The sequence below is a fragment of the Larimichthys crocea genome, chromosome XIII (assembly GCF_000972845.2).
Source record: "Larimichthys crocea isolate SSNF chromosome XIII, L_crocea_2.0, whole genome shotgun sequence".
Classification (NCBI taxonomy): domain Eukaryota; kingdom Metazoa; phylum Chordata; class Actinopteri; family Sciaenidae; genus Larimichthys; species Larimichthys crocea.
Genome location: NC_040023.1, coordinates 7,961,901 through 7,971,685, shown reverse-complemented (window position 1 = coordinate 7,971,685; position 9,785 = coordinate 7,961,901). Strand labels below are relative to the sequence as shown.

Here is a 9,785-nt window from a genome sequence, read left to right as displayed (position 1 = left end):
TAGAGGGATGAATGGGTCTCATTTCCATGTGCTCCCTTCGAAGCCTGACCCCCCTCCCAAAACCGCCCGACTCCAAACTCTCTGTTACCACCACACTCACGCCCAAAAAGCTCTGTCGGGAGGCTGCCTTGGCCAGTGGTGTGACACAGACATACGAGCTGACACATCAGCCATTAGCCAAAACAAAACATCCAGAGATTCATTTCAATACACGGGTGGGCCTGAGGAGCGTCATTGTTTCTGCAGTCGACAGAGTCATCAGTGACACACACTGTACGCATTATCTGCTTTCATGCAACGTCTCATTGAGACACAAGTCAAGTTGTCTTGTGAAAACATCGTATCTGCGTATTTCCCACCAACTTTACATCTGTTTCGACTCTGCTTACTCATTTCCATTTGTTTTGAATCATTTTTATATCAACCCTGTTATTTTTACCTTTTTATATACTTTGTACTAATCGCTTCTGCTTTGTATCTATCTTGCATCAACTCTTTACTTTGTATCAACTTTTAATACAATGCTTTGTGTCTCACTTTACAGTAAAAACCATCATATTTAATGACATAACCTTTATTTAAACAGAATTAAGTCGTATTTTAAATTACTTTAAATGATTGTTAATAGGACACTGAAACATTTTTTTGAATTATACGGTAATTGATCTTTTGGGGGAAGAAAAAAAAACTAAAATATGGAATAAAACACCAACTTTAAACGTGAAATCAACAGTACTAATATCTTCTGACCATAATATTAGAAGAAGTTGTACCGTATTTATCACGGTAAAATTCTGCAAAAATTTTCTTTTTTCACAGTCACATTTCATGACAAAAACCTTTATTTATGCAGCATTTTAAGGGAATTTATACTGGATAAAATAATATTTTTTATTTTAAAACACCTTTTTTTTTTATCTTATACAGCATTCATATGGTATTTTTATATCAATTATATGGCACAAACTGCATTTCTTTTGATGCTAAAAACTTGTATTTATATGGTAAAATATGGAATAAAACGGCCAATCTTCAACGTGAAATCAACAGTACTAATATCTTTTTACCGTAATATTAGAAAAAAGTTGAAAAGATTTAATACAGTAAAAAAATTTTATCATTTAAAACGTCAAAATTAAGACTTTAAAATGCGGATAAGATGTTTAAAGGTGCTTTTTATCTGCAATTATCTCTTAATTATTCCGACTAGTTTTAAATGATCTTACACTTGTTCTGTAGGTGGATACAATCAAATTCAGGAAAGTTCACTCTTAACTGTGTCTCTTTTCTGTGTCTTTGGGATCACGGATTTAAATAGTGTGCGGCGATTTGACCAGGGAGTGAGGAGCAGTGATTTAGGAGCTGTTTTTTCGTTGACACGATACAAATGAGGATGGTGCTAGAAGGTCAAGCAGCCTGCGCCATCGCCATAATCTTGCTAATTGGGACAATATGTGCGTGATAAATCACCACAGCTTGGCATCGGACCCTCTAATCGCCTTTATTTCATTAAAAAAAAAAAGAAGAGTATCATTACATTCACTTTTCATTCAGAGTGAGCATTTCCAGTGTTTTCATTGTTTAAAGAGTTGAAGTTTTGTTGCTGACCATATGTTTTTAAAGAGCATATGCTCTGTGCTGCTGCTGCCGAGGGAAGGAGGGAGGGAGGAAACTGTGAAAGGGGTTTAACCTTCTACGTGGGGGAAGTTGTGCGGTTAATACTCCAGCCACCTCTTCACTGGGCTGGTGCCAAGGGTTCCTCCAGCCTCGACTCTACGAAGGGGGGCAGGGAGGAGGAGGAGGAGGAGGACGAGACCCCACAGATGCTTTCTCTCGGTCCCCTCTACCTCGCAGCCAGATGCCAAGAGGATAAACTCTGGTAGCTTCAGGACCACAACATCAAGGTTGTGTCCAAAACCGGAGCCTGTGATATTAGTCACAGAGAGGGTGTGATGTATGATGCCAGTTTGTGTTCTGGCTCAACAACATCTGAAATCACAAGACAATACACAACACAAAACAACAGAACAGAGTGATACTATAATATGATGTAATTAACCAAGAAATACCAAAAAAACGTCTGACTCAACTTAAACAGATGAACGGATACCAGTGAAGACATTAGTATAAAGTTGGAGTTAGTTACTGTCGTTACGTTAGCATTATGTTAGCATGCTAACGTAATGTTGTCGTTAGCTAATTTAACTAACAACAACAACAAAGAAACCAAAGTGACCTAAAATATTGTCACTGAATGTACATTTACTAACTATTATCGTAACTGCCGTCAAATCTTAGACACCAGTTTGGATTACGTTAGCATTGGATTATGTTAGCATGCTAACGTAATGCTAATGTGGCTAGTTGTTTAAGCAGTTGATTTTGATGACATTTTGGATGTTGTCGTCGTTGTTAGCTAATTTAACTAACAACAACAACAAAAAAACCAAAGTGACCTAAAATATTGTCACTGAATGTACATTTATTAACTATTATTGTAACTACCATCAAATCTTAGACACCAGTTTGGATTATGTTAGCATGCTAACGTAATGCTAATGTGGCTAGTTGTTTAAGCAGTTGATTTTGATGACATTTTGGATGTTGTCGTTGTTGTTAGCTAATTTAACTAACAACAACAACAACAACAAAGAAACCAGAATAACCTAAAATATTGTCACTGAATGTACATTTACTAACTATTATTGTAACTAACATCACATCTTGGACAACAGTTTGCATTTCACTGAATGTATATTAACTAACTCTTATAAGTAACATCACATCTTATACACCGGTTTGGATTACGTTAGCATTCTAACGTAATGCTAATGTGGCTAAGCAGTTGATTTTGATGACATTTTGGATCTTGTCGTTGTTGTTAGCTAATTTAACTAACAACAACAACAAAGAAACCAAAGTGACCTAAAATATTGTCACTGAATGTACATTTACTAACTATTATTATAACTGCCGTCAAATCTTAGACAACAGTTTGGATTACGTTAGCATGCTAACATAATGCTAATGTGGCTAGTTGTTTAAGCAGTTGATTTTGATGACATTTTGGATGTTGTCGTTGTTGTTAGCTAATTTAACTAACAACAACAACAACAAAGGAACCAAAATTATCTAAAATAGTGTCACTAAATGTACATTTACTAACTATTATTGTAACTACCATCAAATCTTAGACACCGGTTTGGATTACGTTAGCATGCTAACGTAATGCTAATGTGGCTAGTTGTTTAAGCAGTTGATTTTGATGACATTTTGGATGTTGTCGTCATTGTTAGCTAATCTAACTAACAACAACAACAACAAAGAAACCAAAATGACCTAAAATATTGTCACTAAATGTACATTTACTAACTATTATTGTAAATCTTGGACAACAGTTTGTATTACGTTAGCATGCTAATTTGGCTAATGTGGCTAGTATATAAAGTTGTAGTTGCAGTTGAGTCTGAAAAGATTTTGGATACAGTAATTAAAACCATCAATTAATAAACATATTGATAAACATTTGCTAAGTTAATGTAATGATATTGTTATTTTATTCACAGAAATATACATATATACACACATTTGTTTGGTTCAAGTCCACACCTGTCACTGTACCAGACTTATATCTGTTAGAATCATTAACAAACATTTTGACCTGACGAAGACAAGTCTCAGATTTAAATAAATTTGTGGTGTGCAGTCAGTGTGCAGGTGTTACTCTTCTCATCATTGCTGTTTTTTTTTTGTGTTTCCAATGCAGCCTTGCACCTGCATGTGATGTGCATATAATTATGCTGCTTCTGCACATACAAATGCAACAAACAGAGCTCAGTTAAGAGAGTAATTGGACGCTTCCAGCTTTGCTAATTAGCCGTTTGCAGAAGTCTGCCCAGAAAGTTGTTGCTGTTGTGTCCTGTTTGGAGAGAGAAAAACACAGACTGAAATGCAGGATATTGAGTTTTAAAGGATGGGTTTTAGCTTTTTTTGTACTTCTATGTGTCTTAGTGTTAAAATGGACATAAAAGAACAGCACAGAAATGTGGGAACACGTATAATTCATAATTATACATGTAGATTTATTCTATCAATCTTTCATAATCTTTTTCTCTGTTGTTGTTGTTTTTTGTTTTTTTTTACAGATAACTATGTTGAGGGAGGCCGTGGTGGAGACAGAAGGAGGAGGTGGGGGAGACCTGTGGATGATTAGCTTCTTTTTGTCCTCTGTTTTTTCTCTGCTTTATTTTCCCTGAGAAGATTAAATATTTCTGCTTGAGAAAATCTTTTTAAACTGCCACTGACTGCTGTCCTGGCCCCCTCCGTCACTGCCTGAGCACACAGGGTACCCCCCCCAAAAAAAAAAAAAAAAAAAAAACCCTCAGTTAGTTCTCCCCCTTCATTTTGTCATTCCAAAATGTGGTGAAAAAATGTAATCTTCTAACAAAGAATAGAAAAGGGTGGCTATAGAGGAATTTTTTTCTGCAAGTGGCCTCTTTATTGGGTGGGGGATGGGCGACGGAGGGCTCCTTCACAGTATCCACACACAACAGGGCTCCAATCTGTCAAATAATTAGCCAGTGTGGGAGGACAAAGGTTTTTATTTGCCCGAATTTCATACATCACTGCTTGAATACATCATCACTGTATTGTGACGGGTCATGGGAACTGCAGCTTAGAGACAGAGAGAGACACAGAGAGGTCTAGAAAAGTGATAATGAAAAGACCAAAAACTGAATGAGGAATTTATAAAGGGTTTACGTCAGCGCTATGAAGATAGTGTAGATATATACGACAAGCTGTTTTTATTTTTTATTTATTTGATTGACTGATTAAAACCTTTATTTATACAAGATATAGAGTTTCCTGTTTCTGCGTCCTTTGCGTGTCACGTCTGAACCGAATGCAAGTGCCAACAACTGCAGTTCCTCAAACGTCCACTTGAGGCTGGCTTCAGAAGTGAGTCAGTCTCCATAAGTCCCCATGTTAAAAGCAGAAATAAACATGTTTACAGCCTGGTACAAAAAACAGTTTTGGTCTCTGTAGCTAATTTTCCCGTTCATGACAACTGTACTGAGGGTGAATTTATATACAACTCACCTGTTCAGATTATATTAAGGCTTAAAGTTATGCATAATTAAGAGTGTGGACGCTTTGATTGACAGGTGGGTGTCGTTACAGATGGCTTGTTTGAGCAACCAGGCGTCATTCAGCCTGATGATCCACATTTTTTGTCCGATATTTGAAGAGATTTTCTGACATGTTTGCTTCAAAACTCGCTCGACTATCGAAATCGTTGTCAATTGAATCATTGTCGATTCACTGACTAATCAAATCAGCTGTGCACAATATAAAAGACTGAAAAAGATGAGCTCTAAAACTTAAAAGTAACACTCAGACTGTGATAATCCTTTGAGGATTGACACAAACTGTGAGAGAACAACAAGTATCCCATAGAGTAACAGTAAAAACTCAGTTTCTTATACTTTAAATCCATATTTGGTATCATACAGGATCATCATTTGAGTATTATGGGATGTTTTACTGTGGCTGCACACATCTCAAATTATAGGTATGCCAAGATCTCAGAGTATCCTGATGATTATTAGTCAGTTTACATAGACATCCCTACCCGTCTCTGCAGAAATGGCTTACAGGTCATCAGGCACGAGGACGAGCGTCGCTTGAGGCGTCTGTCAAAATAAGCTGTGATCATGGGACATTTAGGAGTCGGGGATTGAACTGTAATTGGCTTCTTCTCCTGTGGTCGGTGAAATAAGAAGTTATCAGGAGCTTTGATATTGTCTGCTTTTATAAAGTAGCTTCTCTTTTCACCTTTGAGTTCCTGCGTGAAGGGTTAGGCCATTGTTTGGTATGATTGCGCCGGTCCATCACAACGTTTCTCTGAAGGATTAGATTGATCCGGCGACTGAAGATGAACTCTTGGTGTCTGTACTGTACCGAGCAAAGAACAGCAAACAACCAGGAGGGGATGTGTGGTCCCAAAGCTGTTTTTGTCCTTTTTCTTTTTTACTGAAATTAATTACCGCTTTTAGACAACTGGGAATCAGTTCTGGGTGTGTGGTGATGTATTTTTTGTGTTGTTAAGAGAGTCTCTGCAGCTGTGAGGTGAAAAATGTTGACTATATAACCTCTGACAGGAGTGAAGGTGCATGGGTGAATAAAGCGATCAGCGTCCAGAGAAGTTAAGGCCGAACAAAAAAGGAGACTTTATTTCTATAAATGACGCCAGAAAAGATTGTAAACTGTTTTTTTTTTTCTATAAATGATGCCAGAAGAGGTTTCAAACTGGGTTTTTTCAACTTTTGTGTCTGATATTATGAAAAACAAATAACCACACCATTGCTGTTATACTTTCTGACGTAGTTTTACATCAAAACCGGCCTACACCTTTAAAAATAAAGAGTTAAAACCTATAACCCTCTTCATGGTGAACCATTTATTATCAGGAAATGAGTGTAATTAGTATTTATCCCTGAGTTCATTCAGGGTCCAATATGTAATTATTTGAATTAAAATAATTAAACCACCATTTTCTACAGTAGCCCACAGAAAAACGACACACAGGCTCTAATGCCTTTCGCTTTTTTTGGGCATTTTCGTGGGCCTGTAATTGTTTTTTCATGTTAGGGAGGAGAGAGGGTGAATCGAGGCGATTGCAATCAGCAGCTAAATGCTAAATGCTTCTAAATCCTGCACACTGGTCCTTTAATATTAAACAACACTGGGTAAATTACTTTAAAAAGGTACTCCGGTGAAGTTTTTTGTTACTTTATATAAATTATTAGCACGTTACTGATTTATCTCTCAGAAATGTAGCTGTAGAATATCACAATTTATAATTAGAAATGACACCACGAGAATAATTCATACACACAGACACAGGTTAGTGAATACAAGGCATATACGTGCATTAAGTTTACAAAAAAAGGAGTTCAAACTGCCTCTTTTTAAATCAAAACTAGGTCACATTGTTGCAAAGCGTGACTTAAAGAACCGGTAATCAGTGCTCGAGAGTGTTTAAAAGGAAAAATAAAGATTATCAGACGTAAAAAGCATCAAAAGCTAAAATTGTGACTTAATAAACTCTTATTTTGTATTCGGTTCCCCAAAGACGCGTAAACAGCAAAGCAAAAAGGGTTATTTAGGATAAAAACGGTTCTCCAGAGAATTTATCAAGTTTTTCTCAGAGTGTATTTGAGTATTCAAACTCGCAAACCTTTAGCCAGATCCCTTTTTTTAATTGTAATTTAATTTTAATATTATTTTATTACATTCTTAGAAGCAGCGCAGTGTCCTCTTTGATACGTCTGTGTCCGACAAAGAAAGAGCCCATTTAGGCTTGAAACTTTGTACTTTTTTCTAATGTAATAAAATGATTTTTTTAAAGGGAGCACTGAACAGCGTTATCAGTGAGAGATCACAGTTTTCTGTTTTGCACTCAGCACCTGGACAAAGAAGCATGCAGCACAATATTCTGCAGGTTTGAGATCGACTTTGAAAACACAAACTCAGGTCGAGTTTGAGGCCTGCGGGGCCTCTTTACAGCACGCTTTATTATTCGTTTTCGGTTAGTGTGAGCGTGCAGATGACGGCATTTTTATTGACTCCTGGAGTGTTGATATTTTGGGGATGTCTGTACAGTTTCGAAGTGCGTTCATGACACAGGAAGTTACAAATTCCCAGCCAGGACAATAAAGAGACAGATATCTAACATTTAAGTTTTTTCCAGCTCATCCAAACCTGCTGCCTAATCGACTACGGAGTTGATTTTTTTTAAAGCATTTCAGTGTCCTGCATCTCTTCTCGCTCCCTTAGATCCTCAGATGCGTAATTTCCGGTTGTTTCTCGGTCCAGATTTCTACACAAAGGTGACGGAGTCTTTACAGTTTGAGCTCTGAGACTGTGGAATAACCTGCATGAGGACATCAGGGCTGCAAACGCACCTCTATAAAAGGGGCCTTTTTGTGTTTGAGTTCACATTTAATCCATTTATTGCTTTTAACTTGTTGTTATTGTGGTTTGCTTTGTTGTAAAGCTCCCTAACTTATATTAATATAATGATTTTAACATTTATTAAGAAGAATCTCAGTGTTGCTCTTACAGGATTGATCTCGTCCTTCTTCTGTTTATTTCCGAGGAATAAAATCACGGCGGCGGAGAGAGGACAAACGCCGCCATAAAATCAGAAAGTTAAACACACTCCTAATTGTCATCTGCGACTGAGTGACATTCTCAAATCTCGTCTTGGACTGAATGTTTTACTTTTCCTCCGTCGTCTTTTTTTTTTCTTCTTTTTTCTTTTCCTTCTCTCTCTCTCAGACTGTGATTTATACACACAACATGTTGCACAATGGGAGCCTTGTTTGCTAAATGGGATAGCCTTAATGGAGACTTATATTTCCAGGATTATATCTGTATTCAGTTGCAAATGATTTGGAGGAGGAGGAGGAGGGGGGGTCGTTTCAATACTCTTCCTCTGTCTATGAATAATAGTATCATTTGAATTAAGTGGACACCTGGTGCAGTGGGTAAGGCTCTGAGGCGCGCTGTTGACCCGCTACCACTGCCAACTTCCCTTTTTCCCAGCCTGTCCTTATCCGTCCCTCCGAGCCTCCAATTTCATTCTCCCTCCACAAAATGCCACACACTTGTAACTTTAGTCTCCCTTCGGCAAAAACTTGCTCTCTCCTGAAAGGCAAAAAAAAAAAAAAAACTTTAAGAGAGGAGGGGGGAGGCAGGGAGGGAGAGAAATTCTTATCAATCTCCTCTTAGATTTGGGCAAAGTCATTTGAAAGCGCGGTGTTATGTTTCAGGGAAAACTTCCAATTAAATACTGTAAAAAAGATAAAATAACAGTACCCTGGACCTGCCCGTTGCTCGTATTAAAGCCCCCTTTTGTTGATTTATTGTACATTAGCCACTGAGCCATGCAAGGAAGGGGACATTTCAGAAGGGATTCTATTTGTATGCATCCTGCGTCTACTCCACACACAATCAGGCCTGTATTGCGTTTTGCAAATTTATACCAGGATGTAGGTTTAGAGTGTTCTGCCTCCCCCACCGGCTCCACCACCCGCACACCCCTACCCTGAAAGAAAAAGAAAGTTTTTCAAGTAAGTGTCTGCTTTCATGAGCACAAGTGATTGAGGCTCACAAACAAAGCTTTGTTTCTAAACTCACAGATGTACAGCCCCGCCGTAGCTTTGTCCTCTGCCCCTGAGAAGCATTCATAGATTTCTATTAGAGCACAACATTGGATTGTTTGGAAATACTTTTAGAGTGGACATCCAATAATAAACCCAAAGCTTTCCCAGGGCTGTATTTTTCACCCAAGAGAAGGAAGGAAAGAAGTCTTTTCTAACCCAGATATCAGATAAAAAAGGAAGTAGCCTTTTGATTCTTTCCTCGCTATCTCGCTTTGTAACAAAAAAACACATCCTGAGAAACTAATGAGACTTTAAATCAATAAAACAATAATATTTGGCACTTTAAACCTTCAGCCAGACTCTGGGAAACGACAAAAGATAATGTGCTGCATTATGTTTATTTCCTGGGACACATATTTGCCATTTGAAGATGTGGAAAGTAACTAAGTAGATTTACTCAAGTGACATCTGACAGCTGTAATCACTTGATTATGATTTTACATAAAAAAACGAATGATGTATTATGAAATACAACACATTACCAAAGCTTAAATCAGCTTTTTGAGGCCTCTCGTCATGTTTCAATTGTCTGCGAGTTGTTAGCAGCTCAATCAA

The 9,785-nt window shown here is 37.5% G+C and overlaps 1 long non-coding RNA gene across 1 annotated transcript in view; it reads right to left on the bottom strand.

Annotated features, from left to right (window-relative positions):
* Positions 1-1,489: 1,489 nt before the first annotated feature.
* LOC113747264 (uncharacterized) overlaps positions 1,490-9,785 on the bottom strand; it is a 35,106-nt gene continuing 26,810 nt past the window's right edge. Inside the window, exon 3 of the long non-coding RNA XR_003463509.1 lies at positions 1,490-1,989. This is a non-coding gene — a long non-coding RNA (uncharacterized LOC113747264). The remainder of the gene's footprint in view (positions 1,990-9,785) is intronic.